The sequence below is a fragment of the Haliotis rubra genome, unplaced genomic scaffold, assembly GCF_003918875.1.
Source record: "Haliotis rubra isolate DU_JTF1 unplaced genomic scaffold, ASM391887v1 Scf984, whole genome shotgun sequence".
Classification (NCBI taxonomy): domain Eukaryota; kingdom Metazoa; phylum Mollusca; class Gastropoda; order Lepetellida; family Haliotidae; genus Haliotis; species Haliotis rubra.
The window spans coordinates 1-12,240 of record NW_025767728.1 but is presented as its reverse complement, the minus strand read 5'-3'; the positions used below and the strand labels follow the sequence as shown (position 1 = coordinate 12,240).

The window sequence follows — 12,240 nt, the reverse complement described above, 5'->3', positions numbered from 1 at the left end:
CTCCTCCTCCTCCTCCAGTCATGTGCCTCGTGTTCACTCCCTTCTCTCACTCTCCTCCATCAGTCAGCTCCATCAGTTCACGCTGGAGTTCATCATACAAGCGCTCTCCTCCGAGTTGAGGGACGAGGCTCGGTCGGAGTCGGAGCTTGGTGCATATGTAATACGGGTCCTTGGACGCTCCTGAAAAAAGAAATAAAATGCTAAATAATAATGCTGTGTTGGGGAGATTGGCAAAAAACCATGACAAATGGTTTTCATCCTTGGGAAGGCTCATGACAAACAATGACAAGCATCAGGAGATTGCACAAAGAAATCTACCCTGTAGACACCCTGTGTGAAAATTCCTGCACCAGTCAGCCCAGAACACCATGTCGAAATTCCCCTACCTGTCGTGCTCTGTTTTCAGCATCCTGCAAAGCCTTGTTCAGCCTTCGAATTTCATCCTCAAGTCTACTGATCTCTGCACTCTCATTCCGACTGTCGGGCCTCTGGAACATGGAACACACAAATCACTAAGCACTTCACCTAGTTCCGTGTTGACGTAGGGATTCCTCAAGACACAAGTTGAGGTAGTTCTACCAGCTGTTATATATCAAACTAACATGTTCACAAATTCTGAAAACTATTCTGAGTATGAAATCTCTATTAAATTTCAACATCTTGTTTCAATAGATATCTGTCAACTCTGGATGTTACTTTGATAAAAAATAAGATTACACCAATGAACACATATCAGGGCATTACAAAGTTCATTTTCCTCAAGTTGAGATTAATTCAAAGACATGATTTGTTCAGTCTCTCAGTGCCACTGACAGTAGGTGTTTATGTTAGGAAAAGTGTTGGCACCATCTTCTCTGGGTCTGTCTTCTCCCCTCTCTTGGCAAGGTCGGCTTCTGCCTTCTTCAGGTTTTCCTTGAGAGTCTGCACCTCCACAGATGCCTGGAACATGGACACCATTGTTACACCTGCCACTGACACCCACCACACACACCTGCCACAGACACCTTCTACACACACCTGTACCATGCTTCTTGCAACGGATTCTGACAACTCCTGACACAGAAGCTTGTTTCAGCACTGCCTACTGGCACCAACTCCTGCTGTAGACACCTGCTACTACTACGCACTCCATTAACACCTGCTAGACACCTGCTACTAGTACAAACCATTAACACCTGCTACTAGTACAAACCATTAACACCTGCTACAGACACCTGCTACTAGTACAAACCATTAACACCTGCTACAGACACCTGCTACTATGAAGACCCATTAACACCTGCTAGACACCTGCTACTACGACCCATTAACGACTGTTACTACTACGACCCATTAACACCTGCTACAGACACCTGCTACAACTACCACGACCCATTAACACCTGCTGTAGACACCTGTTACTACTACGACCCATTAACACCTGCTAGACACCTGCTACTACTACGACCCATTAACACCTGCTAGACACCTGCTACTAGTACAAACCATTAACACCTGCTACTAGTACAAACCATTAACACCTGGTACAGACACCTGCTACTAGTACAAACCATTAACACCTGCTACAGACACCTGCTACTATGAAGACCCATTAACACCTGCTAGACACCTGCTACTACGACCCATTAACACCTGTTACTACTACGACCCATTAACACCTGCTACAGACACCTGCTACAACTACCACGACCCATTAACACCTGCTGTAGACACCTGCTACTAGTACAAACCATTAACACCTGCTACAGACACCTGCTACTACGAAGACCCATTAACACCTGCTACAGACACCTGCTACTAACGAAGACCCATTAACACCTGCTACAGACACCTGCTACTACGAAGACCCATTAACTCCTGCTACAGACACCTGCTACTACGAAAGACCCATTAACTCCTACTGCAGACACCTGCTACTACGACCCATTAACACCTGTTACTACTACGACCCATTAACACCTGCTACTACTACCACGACCCATTAACACCTGCTGTAGACACCTGCTACTAGTACAAACCATTAACACCTGCTACAGACACCTGCTACTACGAAGACCCATTAACACCTGCTACAGACACCTGCTACTACGAAGACCCATTAACACCTGCTACAGACACCTGCTACTACGAAGACCCATTAACTCCTGCTACAGACACCTGCTACTCCGAAGACCCATTAACTCCTACTGCAGACACCTGCTACTACGACCCATTAACACCTGCTACTACTACGACCCATTAACACCTGCTACTACTACCACGGCGACCCATTAACACCTGCTACAGACACCTGCTACTACGAAGACCCATTAACACCTGCTACTACTATGACCCATTAACACCTGCTACTACTACCACGACCCATTAACACCTGCTACTACTAAGACCCATTAACACCTGCTGCTACTATGACCCATTAACACCTGCTACAGACACCTGCTACTACTATGACCCATTAACACCTGCTACTACTATGACCCATTAACACCTGCTACTACTATGACCCATTAACACCTGCTACAACACCTGCTACTACTATGACCCATTAACACCTGCTACTACTATGACCCATTAACACCTGCTACTACTATGACCCATTAACACCTGCTACAGACACCTGCTACTACTAAGACCCATTAACACCTGCTGCTACTAAGACCCATTAACACCTGCTACAGACACCTGCTACTACGACCCATTAACACCTGCTGTAGACACCTCTACTACTAAGACCCATTAACACCTGCTACAGACACCTGCTACCACTCCTGAATGCTTTAAGTTCATAGACATTAATACTGATGACCAATACTCATGACTACATAGCATATTTACATACACATCTACAGGATCCTATCGAAATACGGCCTCTTCAAGATCAAAACCGATGTGCACTAGAGGTATGCAGCTTGAATTGTCAGGGACACAGTGAATATCAAACAGCCACTTCACTTCACATACCAAGAATTGGACTCTTCAATAACTGACTATTGTCCACACATTTGAAATAAAAACATCAGACTGTTCTAAAAGGTAACTGCCACAACAAATCTCAAAGAACTTGTCACTAGATCTGTTATTCAAGTAACAATACACCCAAGCCTGCTGACCTTGTGGTTATGCTTTCTGGCCTCCTCCACCTCGGGTTGCTCTTGTTCAGTTTGTCCTGGACGTAGTGGTGGAGGTCGTGGAAGGTCTTCCCTAGGACGTCGTCACTGCTCTGTGGGGGGAGGGGACCCTGCCAGGACAGAGGAAATAGGGAAGTCACTGAATGTTTTAAGCCATATCTGCATAGTCCAGTCATTTCAAACCCTCTTCGACCACTAAATACTGTCAAAGACGATTGTACGAGTCTGAATGTGACTGAGTGAGTATTGTTTTACGCCGCTTTGAGCAATATTCCAGCAATATCACAGGGGGGACTCCAGAAATAGGCTTCACACATTGTACCCACATGGGGAATCGAACCCCGGGTCTTCGGTGTGACGAGTGAACGCCTTAACCACTAGGCTACCCCACTGTCCCTGCAGCTGAATGCAACAGTCGGGCCAGCACAGAGGGTACTGTAAAGGTTGTACGACAGATAGGATTACTTTCACAATGGACCCTCCTCGGTGTAGTGGTTAGAGCGCCTGCCGGATGGTTTGATCCCCGACCGCCATACCAAAAAAGCGTTAAAATATGGTACTTGTTGGTCCCTGCCTGGCCGGCATTAACGGGTACAACAAGGACTGGTCGGCTCGAGTCAGTATAATGTGTCTGAGTGGAGCATTCATGCTTCACTGCGGCATGGTATCTCAGTGGGCTAGCACTATAAAACCAGCTTCAGTCTGGGCTAGTACAAGCAGCCGCATTACACACATATGAGCCGAAATATTCTCGCTACCCACATTAAACCCAATTTCACCTCACCTCCACTTTCACAATGAGGGGTGACTATAGATGGCATGTTGCGATTGTGATAGTATTGCTATAGTTAACATTAGTGGTCACTATTGAGGGGAAACAACATAACAATAATCTACTGCAGCATGATATTGTGACAGCGATAGTCTATTGCGACCAACTATTGCAATACTCTTGCAATGTTTTTTCATTCTTGAATGGTCTCATTTGAAGTCATTTCCTAATGAATGTATAGTTTATATGAGGTGAGGTGAGGTGAAATTGGGTTTAACGTGGAATGGTTTGAGAATATTTTGCTCATATGACGACCTGCATGCGTGTATATGTGTATGTGCGGCTGTTTGTACTAGCCCAGACTGAAGCTGGTTTTATACGACAAGGGCCTGCAAATGATCTAGAATCATCCAGACAGATGAACATTGTTGGTGTTCAATGAAATCACAAGATACACAGCAGAATACTCCATTCATTTCATTCTCCTCCGATGATTGGTATCACTTGCTGGAGATCACTATAGAAACATACATTCATACATATTGGGCACATTATTCATAACTGCTACTGTTTCTGTAGGTTGTCTTCAAACTCTTTTATTTTTTTCCGGAGTAGGTTTGAAATAGCTTGTGAGAAACGTCATGGTGATACAAACATCATTGTTGGTTGGCTGTGTGCACTGCACTGTCAATCTACTGGAATGAAGTAAGTTTGAAAGGGGATTTTATTATTGGGTGTGGTTACACAGCTAGCTAAATAACTACATACAAACCTTGCCAGCTCTGAAGTTGTGAGTGAGGTCCTTTAGCCTCTTCTTGAGGTCACTGGGTCTGAAGGTGTCCTTGGTGTCAGAAGCACTCTGCTTCCTCGTCTCCGATAACTGTTCCCGCAGGGAGGCATTCAGACCCTGGACACACAGACCCATGTAAGTAACACTTATCTAATTGATTTGGAGTTGCATGTAGGGCTGCAACGTTTCGGTTCGATTCATTGAAAATCGTATCTGACACCTTAGTTTTGATTTTTGATAACCATTTTCACTATTTCGATTTGATATTTGAATACCTATTTAAATTATTTCCACGCAGCCAGAATGTAATTTTCACTCCAACTTGAGCAGTATAGGCGAAACAGGATTGGTTGACGCCGGGCAACTTATCCAATGAGAATTGTTGTTAGCAGACATCGCCAAGTTGACGATGGATGTTTTAACTTGTATGAAGAATCGAATCGAAAATGATCGAATCGAGGGTCCAATATGGAATCAAATCGGGAGGTGTGGGTGAATCGTTGCAGCCCTGACTGCATGCACACGAACTTGTACTTGAGTGTCCCATTGTTTTGCATGAGGTCCCGAGTATAACTTTTGATAGTGGGTTTGAAATTACTGTACAGGATTAGCAGTGGAGATAAGGGCTTGTCAAGAGTTGCCTTTAGCTGCAGCATCGGCCTTTTGTGTTACCTGCTATGCCGACGCGACCCGGCAACCAGCAGAAGATGATGTCTCGTTTTTTCCAGTATAAAGGTTGTTGTAAAGTTCTAAAATGTCTAGGATGATAGGGGTGACGAAGTAACATTTTGAAGTGCTTGAAGGCAAGATAATGAGTCTGTTAAAACGATGAAGTTTTTTTGGAAATGTTCTGGTGTTTAATATAGATCAGAGTTGTGAAGATAGCTTTGGCCTCAAAGCGGTGAAAAATTGAACTGTTGTCAGGAATTCTATAGAGGAGACAGACTTGGATCCAATGACTGCTAGCACTGGCAACTTGGCTACATCGCCCTGGATCCGGCCTCTGCTAGAAAATGGATCTATGGGTGTTGGCACTTGGAAAGTAACTGGTTTTGTTTTCTGACTTTTTGGCAGTTTGTGAGGGTAAGATTGACCTGTGGTTTCACCATCTGCCACGGTGGGGAAGACAGAAGCCCGATAAGGTGCTATGATATTGAGGTCAATTTTAGCTGCAGATATGTGTGGTTGGATTCTGATTCCAAAATGGTGGAAACAGGCTTGGCAGATTAGGAAACAGGTTTTCATAGAGAGGTTGAAAACACAGTTGTATGCAGGATTGGACTCATTTCGAGCGTAATTTAGTGATATACTGCAGTGAAAGTTTAATGCAGTGTTGTTAAAGGAGTGGTTAGATTCCCAACCCCTTCCCATGGTCCCCACCCTTCCCTTGTGGTCCCACGCCCTGGTCCCTGGTGATCCCCACCCCTTGGCGCTGGTCCCCATCCAGTCCTGGTGAACCCCCTCCCCTTGTGGTCCCCACCCACTGGTCCCGGTGATCCCTACTTTACCTTGGCAGCCTCCAGCTGAGATTCCATCTTCCTCAGCTGCTCCAGGGGATCTGCCTCCATCCTTCTGTTGCCGTGCTAGCTGCTCCGCCTGCCTCCCTCTCTCCACCTGCAGCTGCTTCTCCATGTTCTTCCTCTCCATCTGAGGGTAAACCTTGAGTACAGTCTTCACTGCCACACCGACTTACATACAAACCTTAGTACAGTCTTATAGCACAAGAAACCTTAGGCCAGTCTTCACTGCCACAATCGACTTACATATACAAACCTTAGTACAGTCTTACATACAAACCTGTAGTACAGTCTTCACTGCCTCACAGTCTTACATATACATACAAACCTTAGTACAGTCTTCACTGCCTCACAGTCTTACATATACAAACCTGAAGTACAGTCTTCACTGCCTCACAGTCTACATACAAACCTTTTAGTACAGTCTTACATACAAACCTTAGTACAGTCTTCACTGCCTCTCACAGTCTTATGATACAAAACCTTAGTATGTGTCTTCACTGCCACACCGACTCACATACAAACCTTAGTACAGTCTTCACTGCCTGCACAGTCTTACATACACAACCTTAAGTACAGTCTTACATACAAACCTTGGTACAGTCTTACATACAAACCTTAGTACAGTCTTCACTGCCACACCGAATTTACATACAAAACCTTAGTACAGTCTTCACTTACGCCTCACAGTCTTACGCTTATACAAACCTTAGTACAGTCTTACATACAAACCTTAGTACAGTCTTCACTGCCTCACAGACTTACATACAAACCTTTTAGTACAGTCTTCACTGCCTCACAGACTTATTACAAAATTTTTAGTATAGTTCACTGCCTCACAGACTTACATACAAACCTAGTACAGTCTTACATACAAACCCTTTAGTACAGTCTTACATACAAACTCAGTACAGTCTTACATAAACCTTAGTACAGCTTTCACTGCCATACACCTGACCATACAAACCTTAGTACAGTCTTACATACAAACCTAGTACAGTCTTCACACCTAATTTACATACAAACCTTAGTACAGTCTTACATACAAACCTTAGTACAGTCTTTCACTGCCTCGTTTAATTTACATACAAACCTTTAGTACAGTCTTCACCCCACCGACTATATACAAACCTTAGTACAGTCTTCACTGCCTCACAGACTTACATACAAAACCTTAGTACAGTCTTTCACTGCCTCTACAGACTTATATAAGAACCTTTAGTACAGTCTTCATCAGTCTTCACAGACTTATTACATACAAACCTTATACGTCTTCACTGCCTCACCTAATTTACATACAACCTATACAGTCTTACATACAAACCTTAGTACAGTCTTCACTGCCACACCGAATTTACATACAAACCTTAGTACAGTCTTCACGCCTCACAGTCTTACATAAACCTTAGTACAGTCTTACATACAAACTCTTAGTACAGCGTCTTCACTGCCCTCACAGATTACATACAAACCTTAGTACAGTCTTCACTGCCTCTACAGACTACATACAAACCTTAGTACAGTCTTCACCAAGCCGCCAGACTTACATACAAACCTTAGTAGCGGCTCACTGCCTCACAGACTTACATACAAACTCCTTAGTGCCAGTCTTCACGCCACAGACTCCTACATTAAACCTTTAGTGCAGTCTTCACTGCCTCAAGGTGACTTACATACAAACCTTAGTACAGTCTTCACTGCCTCACAGACTTAAGACATACAAACCTAGTACAGTCTTCACACACACAGACTTACATACAACCTTAGTACAGTCTTCACTGCCTCCCAAGGTGACTTATACAACTTAGTACAGTCTTCTTCTGCCTCAAGGATCACATACAAACCTTATGTAGTCTTTCACTGCCTCACAGACTTACATACAAACCTTAGTACAGTCTTCACTGCCTCACAGACTTACATACAAACCTTAGTACAGTCTTCACTGCCTCACAGACTTTACATACAAACCTTAGTACAGTCTTCTACCGGGCTCTACAGAATTTATACAAACCTTAGTACAGTCTTCACTGCCTCACAGATCTACAGCATAAGCAAACCCTTAGTACAGTCTTCACTGCCTCATGACTTACATAAACCTTACAGTCTTTCTCACAGACTTACATACAAACCCTGCGCTAGCCTTTTACATACAAACCTTAGTAATAGTCTTCACTGCCTCACAGATCAGCATACAAGCAAAACCTTAGTATGTCTTCACTGCCACATGTGACTTACATACAAACCTAGTATGAAATCTTCACTGCCCAGACTTCATATATAAACCTTTGTATGCCCTTACATACAAACCTTAGTACAGTCTTCACTGCCTCACAGACTTACATAAAACCTTAGTACAGTCTTCACTGCCTCACAGACTTACATACAACCTTAGTACAGTCTTAAGACACAAACCTTAGTACAGTCTTCACCGCCTCACAGATCTACATACAAACCTTAGTACAGTTCCCACTGCCACAGACTTACATACAAACTCCTTAGTATGTTCTCACTGCCACACAGATCTCACATATAAACCTTAAAGGCCTTTCACTGCCTCACAGACTTACAAGAGGATAAGGTAAACCTTAGTACAGTCTTCTGCCCTCACAGACTTACATACAAACCTTAGTACAGTCTTCACTGCCACATGACTTACATACAATCTTAATTACAAAAATATACTGGACAAAAATGCAAATTTTGAAATATGAATAATGATCTATTTATTCATTGACACTGATAAAATATCAATCATAAAATACCAATATCTCAAACTTATTTTGTCCAGTATACAAACCTTAATTACAAACATATTGACTTGTACAAACTTACATTGATACAGAGTTAATACAAACATATTGACTAAAATATTTTCAGCGCCACAGTTTCCATATTTATCTTCCAGTGCCATTAAGATAGATTAGTGCCATGGCTGCTGAAACTCCTTTACATGAACATGTTTCATGATAGCCAGACCAGTAGATGAATACTTTGAAATGAATAGGAAGTTTCAACTTTATATGTATCCTCTGGATCCAAATACAGTTTTTCAACAAAGTACCTGGGACCGCTTTCAGGCTGTTTGACTTCTCAAGAGGCCACCTCCATCTCGGGCATTGCCCACGGGTCCTGCAGCCTGGACCAGGCTGGGTCGCTGCGCAGCTGGTCGCCTCAGGACTGTTAAGGTCCTGGGCCTGCTGCAGCTGGTGCTCTACCTCCCACGCTGCAGAGAGTGAGAGTGAGTGAATGGAATGAGTTAGCTGAGCTGGTACTTGAGGGAGTGGAATGAGTTGCTGAGGAGAGGGAATGAATGAGCTGGCTGGAGGAGCAGGAGCGAATGAGGAATGAGTTAGCTGGAGTTGGCTGATGAGAATGAGTTGCCGGAGGAAGTGAGGAGTCTTGCTGAGTTGGACATGGCGAGTGAGTGAATGAGTGAATGGTGTTAGCTGAGTTGGCTGGAGCGAGCGGAATGAGCTGGCGGCGAGGGAAATGAATGACATTTGCTTTTGAGCAGGAGTGGAATGGTGTTAGCTGAGTTGGCTGAGGAGGAACAGCTAAAGGAGGAGGAGGGGTTCAGTCGAGCTATTGAGTGAGTGAGGAGGAATGAATGAGCTGGCTGCAGGAGTGAGTGAGGAGTGAGTAAAATGAATGAGCTACTGGAGGAGGAGTGAGGAGAGTAAGCGAATGAGTTGGCTGAGTTGGCTGAGAGCGAAAATGAGTGAGTGAGGAGTGAGTTAGTGACAAGTCATACCAGATACTGTCCCGGTTGTAAATGCCAGATGACAACCACACGATGCTATTCTCAGTTCTAGCTTTTCCGTTACAAACACCGCTCGACCATCGTAGGTAATGTCCTGTATCGCATTACCAGGACTAACAACAGCATAAATAGGCTAGCCCCACACTGTACATCTAAAAGTCAAACATAGCAGGCTAGCCATGAAGCATACATTCAGCTTATCAGAGGTTATCGTCTCTTTTGGCACCTCCTCTCTTGACAAAGAGGTTGATAAATACCGAAGGTCATGTCAAATGATAACATTATGGTTGGTCTGCAGTAATGCTATACAATTACATGGCTACTTATTCTGGATTAATATTCAATGATTTGCATTCAATCAAAGAGGCGGGATCATGTTTGATAATGATGTTGTGGTTACCTACCCTCAAACAAAGACTGACTGACTTAATTGATTGAGTTTGGGCTTTACTCTTTGTAAGAAATATTCCAGCAACATCAATGACGGGGAGCCACCAGAAATGGGCTTCACACATTGTACCCATGTTGGGATTCGGACCCTCAAGCCGTGTGACGAAAGAACGCTTTAACCACCAGGCTAACAACACCCTACCCTCAAACAAAGAAATCAACAATGACAATGTTGTTTTAGAGAATAATTTCAAATGGCATAAATGATGAGTAGCTGTAGTGGTCAGTGCCACAGTGACCAGTATTCCAGCTGTATCACAGCAGAGACCATACATCTTGTTCTGACGCTATGGAAAACGAATTTGCTAAATTAATCGAATCTACCAAACGCGGATAAGACTTATTTTCTAAAAATGTAAGACTGAGGAACTAAACGATAACAATTATTTCTAACAATGAGGAACTAGCAAGTAATTATGATAAATACCTATGTGGTAAAAACCAATGTGTGAAGAACTAACTGAATGTGTTAACTTTTGATGCAATGGAATTTAACTAATTTTTACTAACCCCTCATATCTAAATTCTAACTCTATTAATATTAATGTTCAAAACTGGCTGACCACACAAGCTTACCCAACCCCCTAATATCAACCTCTAACTTCTTTTTTACTAAATCAAAACCCCACTGACGGTCTGCTAATTTATGAATATCTAAACAACCGACTGACTTTCTAACCCAACTCTAAATTCACGCCTGGTGTCAGTGATGTTGAAAACCCACGAATTAAAATTCAAACATATGAAAACTGGGAGCCACACTGCAGGCAAATTCATGCAGCGTCAGTGTCTATGGAGATTTTACTTCATGGAAGTAGGTGTGTTTCCAGTTTTAAATTCCACATAAACACTACAACTGAACGAGATGCCTTGGAGTGAACCTCTCCCAAACATATCTATTATATGGTGTCTATTATAGGGTCTCGAGGGAGGAGTGAGTGAGTGAGTGAGTGAGGAACCTGAGCAACCTGTCCTCATTTCCAGAAACAGACTCTGATAACATTATATAGTCTAAATTGTTATTATCCTCAAACGAATGACCACTCCTTGTTTGGTAGCCAGGGCTATACAATTGTATTCCCAAACTCATTTGGCCAGATCACGAGGCTTCAGGGATAAAAATCTCACAGTTAACAGTCTAACACGCCTTAGCTGACATCTGGTTAATTAAATTTCAGTATATATCCACCATGCAGAAGTTCTCTGCATCTCAAGTTTGTACTTAACTGACCTCTGCTGCCCGGCCCTCCTGTTGATGATCTTGAGTTCTCAGATTCAGACGCACTGGGCCTCCCAGACTCTCCTTCTTCACCACCTGCTCGGGTCCTCCTTCTGACGGGCCGGTCCTTGGACGCTCTGCAGGTAACCCTGGAGACCGGCCCACCATCAAGTCGCCCAGCTCCTGACGCAGCCTCGGCCTCAATACGCCTGAGGAATCATGGAGCAGGTTTGAGTGGACAGGATTAGTTGAAAGCGGAATGATTTCTACTTTGGGGAGACCAACGGGCGTAAACTAAGATCATGATCCTTGTGTGCCTATGGCCATAACTCTGCACATCAAATTGTAACCCTGGATGACTAAGGCACCGTGGAAGCTAGTGAACATGAATTTGTCTGGAGGAAGGATCACTAGGACGCAGGTTATCAACTTTACAACCTTCGTGAAACTCTGTGACTGAGGACTGACTGGAATTTGGTTTTACGCCGCTTTTAAAACAATATTCCAGCAACATCACGTATGGGGACACCAGAACATGCTTCATACATTGTACCCATGGGGATTCGAACCGTGGTCCTCAGCGTGGATCGAGCCAACGCTTTAA

General features: G+C 43.6%; 2 long non-coding RNA genes across 2 annotated transcripts; both read right to left on the bottom strand.

Moving 5' to 3' along the window:
* Nucleotides 1-58: 58 nt before the first annotated feature.
* Nucleotides 59-3,155, bottom strand: LOC124265559. The gene is made up of 4 exons (XR_006895481.1): nt 3,111-3,155; nt 847-939; nt 387-488; nt 59-180 (listed from the first exon to the last, which is right to left on the bottom strand). It is a non-coding gene; the product is annotated as an uncharacterized LOC124265559 (long non-coding RNA).
* On the bottom strand, nt 3,152-6,216 carry LOC124265560. Its single transcript, XR_006895482.1, has 3 exons — nt 6,199-6,216; nt 4,673-4,807; nt 3,152-3,238 (listed from the first exon to the last, which is right to left on the bottom strand). It is a non-coding gene; the product is annotated as an uncharacterized LOC124265560 (long non-coding RNA).
* Between the last annotated feature and the right edge of the window lie 6,024 nt (nt 6,217-12,240).